The sequence below is a fragment of the Nicotiana tomentosiformis genome, chromosome 7 (genome assembly GCF_000390325.3).
Source record: "Nicotiana tomentosiformis chromosome 7, ASM39032v3, whole genome shotgun sequence".
Taxonomy (NCBI): Eukaryota; Viridiplantae; Streptophyta; class Magnoliopsida; order Solanales; family Solanaceae; genus Nicotiana; species Nicotiana tomentosiformis.
Window position 1 is genome coordinate 48,894,379 of NC_090818.1, and position 12,599 is coordinate 48,906,977.

Below are 12,599 nucleotides of genomic sequence, written 5' to 3' on the forward strand. Positions count from 1 at the left end.
GATGTGCTTCATATCCTGATATCATTATGATAATGCAGTATTTGTAACGCTGAGATTGTGTTATTGATATATACATTGTGGATGTATTGTTAGGAGTTGTTTTGGTGTTACTCTGGCAGGTGGATATGCCCAATTACAGGGGAGACTCTGCCGGAATTTCTGAAAAATTTGAGAGTTAGTAAAATTTGAAGGATTGAGATTTGCAAAGGAAGAGATAAGTTATGTTATGTGTTTGAGGGCGAATGACCCTAAGCGGGGAAGAATGAAACACCCCAGAATTTTTTTTGAAGTACTTCAACACTATCAAGAAAAATGATGTGTGTGTAGGCATGAGTTGCTATAGCCAGTTGAGACTAATACCGTGCGTTGTTGTGGAAAACAAAATCAGACCTTTTGAAATGTTGGAGTGTAAGAAATTGATTTTGAAGTTTACAAATATGGATAAAAGAAATAATCTCAAATGAGATGATGTTGTCGGGCTTATCTCAAATGCGGTAGCGTGGAATCAACCGTGAGTATATGTGTAAAAGTAAAATCATCAATTTAGTAACCTCAGAATAATTTTTAGAATTATTTAAGAGGTGGAGAATGTAACGACCCGACTTGTCATTTTAAGAATTAATGGACCATTCAGTGACTTAAGATCTCGAGCAGCTTCGCAATATATATATGACCCACGGGTGTGGTCGAGTTTGATTTACTAAAGATTCGGAATTAAATTAAAAGAACAATCCTTATTTAGAAGCATAAATGGAAAGAGTTGACCGAAGAGTTGACTTTTGAGTAAATGATCTCGGATTCAAATTCCCATGGTTCCAATAGCTTTGTATGGTGATTTTGGACGTAGGAACGTGTCCAGAAAATTATTTGGAAGTCCGTAGTATAATTTGGATTGAAATGGCAAAAATAGAATTTTTGGGAAGTTTGACGGGGGAATTGACTTTTTGATATCGGGGTCGGAATCCAGTTTTGAAAATTTGTATAGGTCCGTTATGTCATTTATGAATTGTGTGCAAAATTTGAGGTCAACCGGACATGATTTGATAGGTTTCGGCATTAAATGTAGAAGTTAGAATTTCTTAGTTTCATTAAGCTTAAATTGGGGTATGATTCATGGTTCTAGCATTGTTCGATGTAATTTGAAGTTTCAACTAAGTTCGTATGATGTTTTAGGACTTGTTGGTATGATTTGACGGGTCCTGAGGGGCTTAGGTGCATTTTTGGATCATTGGTTGAAAGACTAGTAAAGTTAAGAAATTTGAGAGTTTGACCATGGTCAATATCGGGTCAAGACGACCTCCTTTCAGTGTTTTGAGTACGCGATCAGGTCCGTAGCATATTTTATGATTAAAATTCATATATGGTTTGTGTCAGGGAGGTTTCGGATGAGTTTCAGGGTGGTTTCGGATCACTTCGGAGAAGTTTGAGTTTGCTGATTTCTGGTGAAACATTGTTCATTCACAATTGCGAACCATTTATGGCAATTGCGAAAATACTGTTCATTCGCAATTGCGAACCATTTATGACAATTGCGAAAACGTTGTTCATTCGCAATTGCGAACCATTTATGGCAATTGCGAAAACACTGTTCATGTGAGGTACTGTTCATTCGCAAATGCGAAGTTTTTGTCCGCAAATGCGAACCTAGGCAGAAACTTAAGGATTGAAAATCTGTCATTTCTTCATTTTCGATTGGGATTTTTGGAGCTCGATTTTTGGGCGATTTTAAGGATTTCTTCACGACTTCGACTGGGGTAAGTGTTCTAAATCCTAAAGTGATTATATTTCATGAATCTATGATTATATTCATCGTTTAATTCGGATTTAAATGGAAGAAATCAAGATTTTTTAAAAATCTTCCAAAAACAAAAATTTAAGATTTAGAGGTCGAGTTGTTATTGGAATTCGATAAAATTGATATGGTTGAACTCGTATCGGAATAGGTGTTCAGATTTTATGAAAATTATATCGGGTTCCGAGGGACGGGCCCCGTGTTGACTTTTTGGAATAAAATTTTAAGTCGACGTATTATTATCCGGAATTATTTTCGATGAATTTTAATGAAGTTATACAATTAATTTGAATAGATTTGAGCTGTCCGGAGGCCAATTCAAGCAAGAAGGCTATTTTGGAATATCGACCTAACTTCAAAAAGGTAAGTGTCTTGCTTAACCTTAAGTAGGGGAATTACCCCTTAGGCATTGAGTTTTATGCGCCATTTGTGAAATGTGAAAATCCGTGTACGCGAGGTGACGAGTACGTACTCGGGCTTATACGTACAAAATTCATTGAAATAAAGTCTTGGGCATTATTGCGTAGTAAATTGGAAAATTGTGAAAAATTATTAAATCATCTGTTTGCCATGCCTAAATCCTTATTGTTGAATTTGTTTTTATATGATAATTTGATGTGACTGTTACTTGAAATATTTATGAAATTTCGTGAGTATTGTTGGTTTAATATTTCTTGGAAATTAATTCCAATATGAATCTTCTTATGCAAATAATTAATTTAAGCAAGATTAAGAATAAGTGTTAATATAATTATCTAAATTTGCATTAATGAAGGTTTTGCTTTATGCTGAGTAATTTCTATCTCAATTGATTATTTTTGGGTGTTATATACATTGTGTGGAGCCTTGGGCTAATTGTTGTGAAATTAATTGATTTTGTTATATCTTTGGAATTTGGTTGTGGCCATTGGGCAAATTATGATATGAATTGATTTTATTATATTGTCGTGTTAATTTCCCGTGTAAATTGTTGTATTGTGTGAGTTACTATTTTGGGGAGATAAGGGTGGCATTTCACCGTTGATATTATGTGGGTATAAGGGTGGCATTTCACTGTTGTTGTGTTTGTTGGAATATTGTCTGGGCGGAGCGATAAGGGTGGATATAGGAGCGATAAGGGTGGTAATAGGAGCGATAAGGGTGGCTATTGATATTGTCTGGGCGAAGCGATAAGGGTGGCTATAGGAGTGATAAGGGTGGCAATAGGAGCGATAAGGGTGGCTATTATCAGGGACAATATGTGATGATGTGGGGTTGTGGTGTTGATAATTTTCTTGTGATGTTGTGATTTTCTTGTGTTTATTTCTATAGCTTGTGCAACTTGTCTTGTTGTTGGTAAATTGATAACAATCTGATTTATGTTGAAAATGAGAGCATGTGGCTATTGCCAGGCGGATTATAAAAAAAATAAAATGTGGACACGAGGTGCCGTAAGTAAATAATGAGAATATTTGGCATGTGAACTGTCCGTGCAGTTGTGATATGAAATGTGGGCACGAGGTGCGGTGATGAAATGATAATGATAATTGGCACGTGAATTGTCCGTGCAGTTGTGATATGAAATGAGGGCACGAGGTGCCGGAAAAATATGATGATTTAATTATGGGCACGAGGCGCCGTGAAAATATGAAAATGGGCTGGGACCCGTGTTTACGAAAAATATGAAAATGGCTGAGACCCGTATTTTTATGATTATGAAATGAGGTGTCATATGGTGACTTTTTAATTGAAAGAATTATATTCAAAATATTTATTTGAAAGGATTTTTACTTAGAAAGTATTATATGAAAGAATTTTATTTGAAAGATATTTATTTGAGGAATTTATATTTGAAAAGATTTATTGAAAGAATTATATTTGAAAAATAATTATTTGAGAAAATTATATTTGAAAGGGAGTTATCTGGAAGAATTATATGTGAAAGACATTTATTTGAAGGACTTGATTTAATTGGGTGTACTTGTGTTTATTAATTGTTGAGTGATATTAATGGTGTTCTTGTTGTCTGTTGTGCATATCACTGGTTGTTCCATATTGTCCTATTGTTATTTAATTCCTATTATTTTGTATATTATATTGCACGGGTTATTAGACTAGTGAGTGTCTTGACTGTACCTCGTCTCTACTCCATTGAGGTTAGTCTTGATACTTACTGGGTACCGACCGTGGCGTACTCATACTACACTTCTACATATTTTTGTGCAGAGCCAGGTATTGAAGATATCAGACTTGAGCAGAGTTAAAGTGTGATCATAAGGATTCAAGGTAGAGTTGCTTGGCCGTCACAGTTCCTTGGAGTCTTTTCATTTCATTGTACTATTAATTTATAATCAAACAATATTGTATATTCGGTCCTCGTGATCATTCCATATATTCAGTTAGAGTTCGTGACTCAGTACTACCAGTCTTGGGAGGTTGTGTATTGTAATTATTTCCGCTGTTAGATATTAATTAAAAAAATGGCTTCAAAATGTAAAAGAAATCCTCTTACCTAGTCTTAGAGACTAGGTGCCATCACGACGCCTGTGGTGGGATTTTGGGTTGTGACATGAATTCAGCAAAGGTATGCAGTCATGTTCTGGTACATCGTTTGGTGATTGATACGGTGTTCGTATGTGGGAAGTCGGTCTGGCAGAGAATTCCGGATATTGGAACTGGGCTCTAAGGCTTATTTGCCTAAATAAAAGAGAATATCTTCAGATTTGATCGAGCTAATATGCTCAACTGAGTTGTGGTAGCAGGTAGGTGCACGAGGTGTTAAACAGTGATTTCGGACAACTCCATCGCAGTTCTTAGCACGTTCGAGGATGAACGTATGTTTAAGTGGGAGAGAATGTAACGACCCGATCGATCATTTTGAGCTCTAGCACATTGTTCATCAGTTTGAGGCCATGAGCAATTTTACTTCAGGTATTATGACTTGTACACGTAGTCGGAATTGGGATTCAGGGAGTTCAGAGTTGATTTGGAAAGAAAATTCTCATTTCGGAAGCTTTAAGTTGGAAGAATTGACTAAGGTTGGAATTTTGAGAAAACAATCTCAAAATCGGGATTTGAAGGTTCCAATAGGTTCGTATGATGACTTCAGACTTGGGCGTATGTCCAGATCTAATTTTGGATGACCCGGGAGCGTTTCGGCGCCTATTGTGGAAGTTAACATTTTGGAAGAATTTCATAAATTTGGGTTGAAGGGCATTTCAATGTTATCAATGTCTGTTTGAGATTCCGAGTCTGGGAATATCTCCGTATGGTGAATATGGAATTGGGAGCACGTCTGGAAGTGGATTCGGAGATCCGTAGGTCATTTTGGAGTCATTTGGTTAAAGTTAGAAATTTGAAGGTTTTTGAGAAGTTTGACTAGAAGTGGACTTTTCGATATCGGAGTCGGATTTCGATTCTGGAAGTTGGAGTGCAAACTTTGAGGACAATCAGACGTGATTTGATAGGTCTTGGCATCGATTGTAGAAGTTGAAGTTTCGAAGTTCATTAAGTTTGAATTGGGGTGCGATTCATGATTTTAATGTTGTTTGATGCGATTTGAGGTCTCGAGCAAGTTTGTGTTATGTTATGGGACTGGTTGGTATGATTGGACGGGGACTCAGTTGTGTTTTGGGGTAGTTTCGGATCATTTCGGGTTGTTTTGGACTGTTCTTGCTCGTATTTGGTTTCCTTCATCGCGAATGCGAAGGAAGTCCCGCGTTCGTGAAGAAGAAATTTTGGGGGTGCTGGATTTGGCCTTCGCGAACGTGAAGCAGTGGACGCGAACGCGAGGCAGGAGCTGGGCAAGCCTTCGTGAACGCGGCCAAGGCGACGCGAACACGAATAATAATGGAGAAGATGGGTCCGAGGTCGTTGGCCTTCGCGAACGTGAAGTGTGTAATGCGAACGCGAGGCAAGAACTAGTCAAGCTTTCGCGAACGTGACGCAGTGGTCACGAACGCGAAGAAGGAAGGGAGCTAGGCCTGGAAGTGCTTAGCCTTCGCGAACGTGGGTTTGGTACCGCGAACTCGAAGAGGTATTTGAGGCAGCTGGGTTTTTGGCCTTCGTGAACGCGAGACAGAGGTCACGAATGCGAAGAAGGGCCTGGCCTGGCAGATTGTTTTAAAGACGGGGTTTGGCGATTTTTCCTCCATTTTTCATTTGGTTGGGCGATTCTTGGAGCTCTTGGAAGGGAGATTTAAGTTATCTATGTCAAGTTAAGTGATTCCCACCTATTGCAAGTTAAATATTTGGATTTTGTAAGGATTTAGACATAAAAATTTGTAAAAAATTGGGATTTTAAGAGGAAAACCTAGAATTTGGTATTTGTGGATTTTGACCACGAATTTGGGCATGGAATTGGAAATAAACTATATATTTGAGTTCGTGAGGTTATGGGTAAAGTTTATCTTCGAAAAGTTTCGGAATCCGGGCATGTGGGCCCGAGGGTTGCTTTATCGATTTTTCGCGCGGAGTAAGAAATTGTTATAAATTGATTAATTATGAGTATTAGAGCATATTTTGATTGGGTTGCAACTTATTTGACTAGTTTTGGAGCGATGGGCGTCGGTTTGAGGTGTTAGAAAGGCTTTGGAGCCGGTTATGGAATTTCGGAGCGAGGTAAGTCTCCTTTCTAACCTTGTAAGAGGGAATTAACCCCATAGGTGAACTAAATTATTGTGTGCTTCTATTTGTGGGGGCTACGTACGCACGAGGTGATGAGAGTCCGTACATAGCTACTAGTTATGCCTATGTCCAGGTAGTTTTAGTCTCACATCATGCCTTGTTGATATTGTTACTGATTTATGTTTAATTATTTGCCTCGAGAGGGAGCGAGATTGAGTTTGCTTATTAAATGTTTTGAAAGGAGTTGAAATTGAAGAACTTAAGATTTAAAAAAAAGTTTCATTTGAACTTCGTAATTTCGAAAAGGATTGAGGAATACCATAATAGCTTAAGAAATCTATGTGTAACCGCGTCGCATGTATGTTTCGCGAGCGGGGAAATTTCCTTAAAAGCTACAAGCTGAATTTCCCTCATTTTGAAAAGAATCAAGAAAGAGATAGGATTTTTAATGTTAAATTATATTAGACAGCATTGCAAGTATGATCCGCGAGCGGGGAGATCTCCTTAAATTTATATTTGACTGCGTCGCACGTATGATTCGCGAGCGAGGTATTTCCTTCTACCACTCTTACGAGATCGGGTCATTCGCCTCGGTAGGATTTATGTACCACACTCTCATAGGAGCGGGCCGTTCACCTCGGCAGGTTCATAGATGCATCTATGGTTCGCGTCGTTCGACCCTGCGCAGAGCATAATTTATTTTTATGTTGGATCGGGCCGTACGCCTCGGCACTTTCTATATATATATATATATATATATATATATATATATATATTATCCTCATGGAATCGTGCGTAATATTTGGCAAGAAGCCAGTGTATCTGAGGGTTTTTTCCCTGATTTGAATTATGACAACCTCTTTAATGAAATCCACTATATCTAAATATATATGCTCCAATTACGGAGGGAACTTGCTAGTTGAGAGCTTGAGTAAATTGTAAAGAGGAAAATTGTACCACGTATTTTATACTTGTTTGTGTCATATATTTACTCTGTCTCATATTTATTCACTTCTTTACTGTACCTGATAATATTGGACCACTAGTAAATGTCGAAGTCGACCCCTTGTCACTACTTCTTCGGGGTTAGGCGGGATACTTACTGGGTACGTGTTGATTTACGTACTCATGCTACACTTGCTACATATTTTGTGCAGGTACACATATGTTTATCGGCCTTGTGGGGGCAGAGGCACGGTTATGAAAGGGACTTAGGTGAGCTGCATTCTTTACGATGATCTGCAGCCAATGGAGTCTCCCTCGGACTATTGTATTTTTCTTTTCTGTCCAAATTTGTATCCCAGACAGTTATTGTATTTTATTTTACCTTCCTAATTGATGCTCGTGCACTTGTGATACCGGGATTTGGGATGATTATGAGTTGTGCTGTATTGGAATTGTTTTTAAAGATATTATTATTTATTTTGTAAGTTTCATCTTTTACGATTTAAATTGAAGGAAAATATGATTTCATAAATAACAAAAATGAGAACCCATTTAAGTATTCATTATTGGCTTGCCTGACAGTGGTGTCCGGCGCTATCACGACCTTTATGGATTTTGGGTCATGACATGCGGACTAGGCTGACCGACTGTCCTGGCCTCCGCCATGATGAGTCAGAGTTGCAGAGTAGAATCCACTGAATTCTCCAAAATTCCGAGACCTCTTGGCCTCTTTAGACTCATTTTCTTCATTTCGAACACGTTCTAACATCCTGGCAATCTTTACTACTTGTTGAAATGGAATGTCAGTCTGTAACTCTCGAGCCATACATATTTTAAAATCATAATCGAGCCCTTCAATGAATCTGCGGACTCGCTCTCTAACTGTAGGAACCAAGATAGGTGCATAACGAGCTAATTCACTGAACCTGATAGCATATTCTGACAATGTCATAGTGCCCTGATACAACCATTCAAACTTTGTGCGTCACGCATCTCGGAGAGTCTGGGAAACAAACCCTTTCAAAAATATTTTTGAAAATTGATCTTAAGTTGGTGGTGTTGCATCGGCTGGTCTACCTTCTTCATAAACTTGCCACTACTGATACGCTGCGCCTGGCAGCTGAAATGTAGTAAAGTCTACATTACTCACTTCCACAATACCCATGGTGCGGAGAGTACGGTGACACATTTCTAGAAATCCCTGGGCATCCTCGGTAGCCGTGCCACTGAAGGTAGGTGGGCTATACCTCTTAAATCTCTCAAGTCTCTTTTGTTCTTATTTTGATGCTTCTAGCCTGACCTCAGGCTGAACCGGAATAACAGGATGTACCGGTACTATACTCAGAATCTAACCAACATGAATCTGTTGCTCTGGAGTCAGGCGGTAGGAGTCTGAGTTACTCCCCCAATCTGTGAAATATTTGGTTCAACAGAGATCAATCCCGCCTCAGTTAATGTACCAAACATATTCAAGAACTGTGCTAAAATCTCCTGAAGTCCGGGGGTAACAACAGGTGCTTCTGGTACTTGTCCCTCAACCGTATCTACTGGTGGCTCCTCAACTGTTGCTCTGACAGCTGCTCTAGTTGCGGCACGTGTCCTTCGTCGGCCCCGCCTCTTGCGGCCCTAGCAGAATGCGCGGGTGCCTGCTCAGCTGACCCGATCGCATGTGTCCTCACCATCAGTGAGAGAATAGAGATACAAATGTTCAAATTCCAAATTCAACAAATTTCGCATGACAAGAATGAAAGAAGTGAAACTGTCCTAATAGTCCTGTAGCCTCTCGAAGATAAGTACAGACGTCTCCGTACCGATCCGCAAGACTCTACTAAACTTACTTATGACTCGTAGCACCTATGAACCTAGAGCTCTGATACCAACTTATCACGACCCAATTTTCCCTCTGTTGGGTATTGTGATGGCACCTAGTCTTAGGGACTAGGTAAGCCTAACATTTACTGAACAACAACAATAATTAAATAACATCTAACAATTATTTTTTGAAATGGAAATCTCTATAAAATTTACAATTTTCAAAATCGGTAGTACAAGTCATAAGCTTTACAGAGTTTGTTACAATTTTCTAAATACGACTGTTTGAAATAAAGTAAACAGTGTGAATACAAATCAGAAGGTGACTCCGAAACCTGCGAACACAACAACAGGTTTACCTTGAGTCTCCATAGCAAGATATATACTGCTAGCGATCAGTCAACTGGCTCCACATTACCTGGCTCTGCACAAAAATATGCAGAAGTGTAGTATGAGTACACCACAGCCGGTACCCAGTAAGTATCAAGACTAACTTCAGTGGAGTAGTGACAAGGTACAGTCAAGACACTCAGTAGTCAAATAGCATGTGACATACTAAAATAATCAAAAACAAATAGCAGTGATAGCAACAATAATCTACTAGTATTATAAACAGTAATGCAGCAAGAACACCATAATTATTACTCCGACGAATAAGAAACACAAGAACAACCAATTAAACAAGTCTTTCACATATAATCTCTTCAAATAAATATCCTCCAAATATATTTCTTCGAATAAGTATCCATCGAATATAAAACTCTTCCAAATAAATATATCATATCATAATCAAAAATACAGTTCTCGACCCCCTTTTATTTTCCCACAGCACCTCATGCCCATATCTCTAATCACAACTTCACGAACAACTCTCATGCCAAATATTTCAATACATAAGATCCGTACGATTAATTTAGTTTCAATAAAGTAAGGTTACAATTTTTAAACCAAGTAAGAATTCAACAAAGAAATGAGTTTATTTTAGAAATAGTTTGAGTAAAGAAAAAATAACATTTTAATTTAAATAAAACATCAGATAATCTATTGCTTCGGATGTAAAACTTATTAATTTCAAACATAATAGTAACTTCTTTTATTTAAAACAACTCAGTTATAAAAATATTTTAATAAAACCTAGGAATATAAATCTCCAGAGTCTCGTACTAAAAAGCCCAAGCCAACACAATACAACAAGGAATACAAATACATAGTAAAACTCAAATAATACTTCACGGCAGATTACATGAATTTACCTAACACGAAAATACAAAATAACCAAAGGCAAGTGCAACCATAGAGAGATGTCAACAAAAAGGAACTCCCGAGATATCGTCTCGTAGTCCCAAAAGTAAATACTCAACAGGGGATCTCCCGAGGTACCGCCTCATAGTCCCAAAAGTAAATATGCAAGACATGAGGATCTCCCGAGGTACCGCCTCATAGTCTCAAAGTAAATATGCAAGACAGGGGGATCTCCCGAGGTACTGCCTCATAGTCCCAAAGTAAATATGCAACAACAACAATGCCCCCAGGCTATCATAAGTCATCACAATTCAATTTCCGACATAGCCCACCTTGTCTCGCCACGTGTGCAATAATAAAGTAAATGCCCGCCTTGTCTCGCCACACGCGCATAATAATATTCCCACTTTGTATCTCCACATGCGCAAACCCATATATATATATATATATATATATAGCCCGTCTTATCACACCGCATGTGCATAAATCAGTAGTAATAATCGCACGATAGAAACCTCGTGCAAACATCCGAACAAAACTTTCTAGCAACATAACGTGCCAATATCACATCTCATAAATTGCACCTCAAGTGCTCAAATATTACAACATATCATAGATTTGCACATCAATGCTCAAATATTATAATTTATCACAGATTGCACATCAAGTGTTCAAATATTATAATTTATCACAGATTGCACATCAAGTGCTCAAATATTACAACTTGCCACCAAATTCAACAATACATTATTTTTCACAATAAGAAGCCCATGGCTCGACCATAATGTGTACAAAATCTTAACAAATATATCTGGGAGAGAACAACTCAACAAAATAATCACATAAGAATCAAAGCGGCAATCACACCAAATCATCATATAAAAATAAATCCAACAAAATAAGAATTTAGGCAAGACAATTAAAGGATTTAATAAGTGCCAATAATTTTCAATTTAATACATAAGGGCGTCTTAGGATTTTAACCAATGTAATTTACACATATAAATCAAGTACATGCTCGTCACCTCGCGTACATAATTTTCAATTACACAAATTGCACATAAGACTCAATGCCTAAGGAGAATTTTCTCCCACTTAAGGTTAGACAAGATATTTACCTTTTTGAAGTTATGCCGATATTCCAAAAATTACCTTCTTGCTTGAATTGACCTCCGAACAGCTCAAATCTATCCAAATTAATTGTATAACTTCATTAAAATTCATCGGAAATAATTACGGATAATAAAACTTTGGCCTAAAAATTTATTCCAAAAAGTCAACAAAAGTAAAACACGGGGCTCGCCTCTCGGAACCCGACATAATTTTCACAAAATCCGAACACTCATTCCGATACGAGTTCAACCATACCAATTTTATCGAATTCCAATAATCAATCGACCTCCAAATCTTAAATTTTTATTTTTTGGAAGATTTTACAAAAATCTTGATTTCCTCCATTTAAATTCGAATTAAACGATGAATATAACCATATATTCATGAAATATAATCACTTTAGGATATAGAACACTTACTCAAGTCAAAGTCGTGAAGAACCCCTCCAAATTCGCCCCAAAACCAAGCTCCAAAATCTCAATGGAAAATGGCAAAATGACCAATTTTGGTCCTTAATGGTTCTGTCCATTTCCGCTTCTACGGATAAATTGGTCGCATTTGCGGGCTCGCTTCTGCGAGAAAAATTTCGCTTTTGCGAAGGTGCACTGTCCAGCCAAAGGTCGCACCTGCAGACAGAGTGCCGCTTTTGCGGTTTCGCATGTGCGGAACATGAATCGCACCTGCGACCTCTGCCCAGGCTTCCCAATATCGCTTCTGCGATGAGGCTTCCACATAAGCGAAAAAACCAGCAACAGATTTCCAACAGTTCCTTCAAGTCCAAAATCAATCCGTTAACAATCCGGAATTCACCCGAGGCCCTCAGGACTTTAACCAAATATACCAACATGTCCCAAAATACAATACAAACTTAGTCGAGGCTTCAAACCACGTCAAACAATGCCGAAATTACGAATCGCATATCGAATCGAATTATGAGTTTTCAAATCTTCCAACTTCTATATTTTGCACTGAAACGTATCAAATCAATCCGGAATGACTTCCAATTTTGCACACAAGTCATAAATGACGTAATGGAGCTATTCTCATTTCCGGAATCGAAATCCGACCTCGTTATCAAAAATTCAACCTT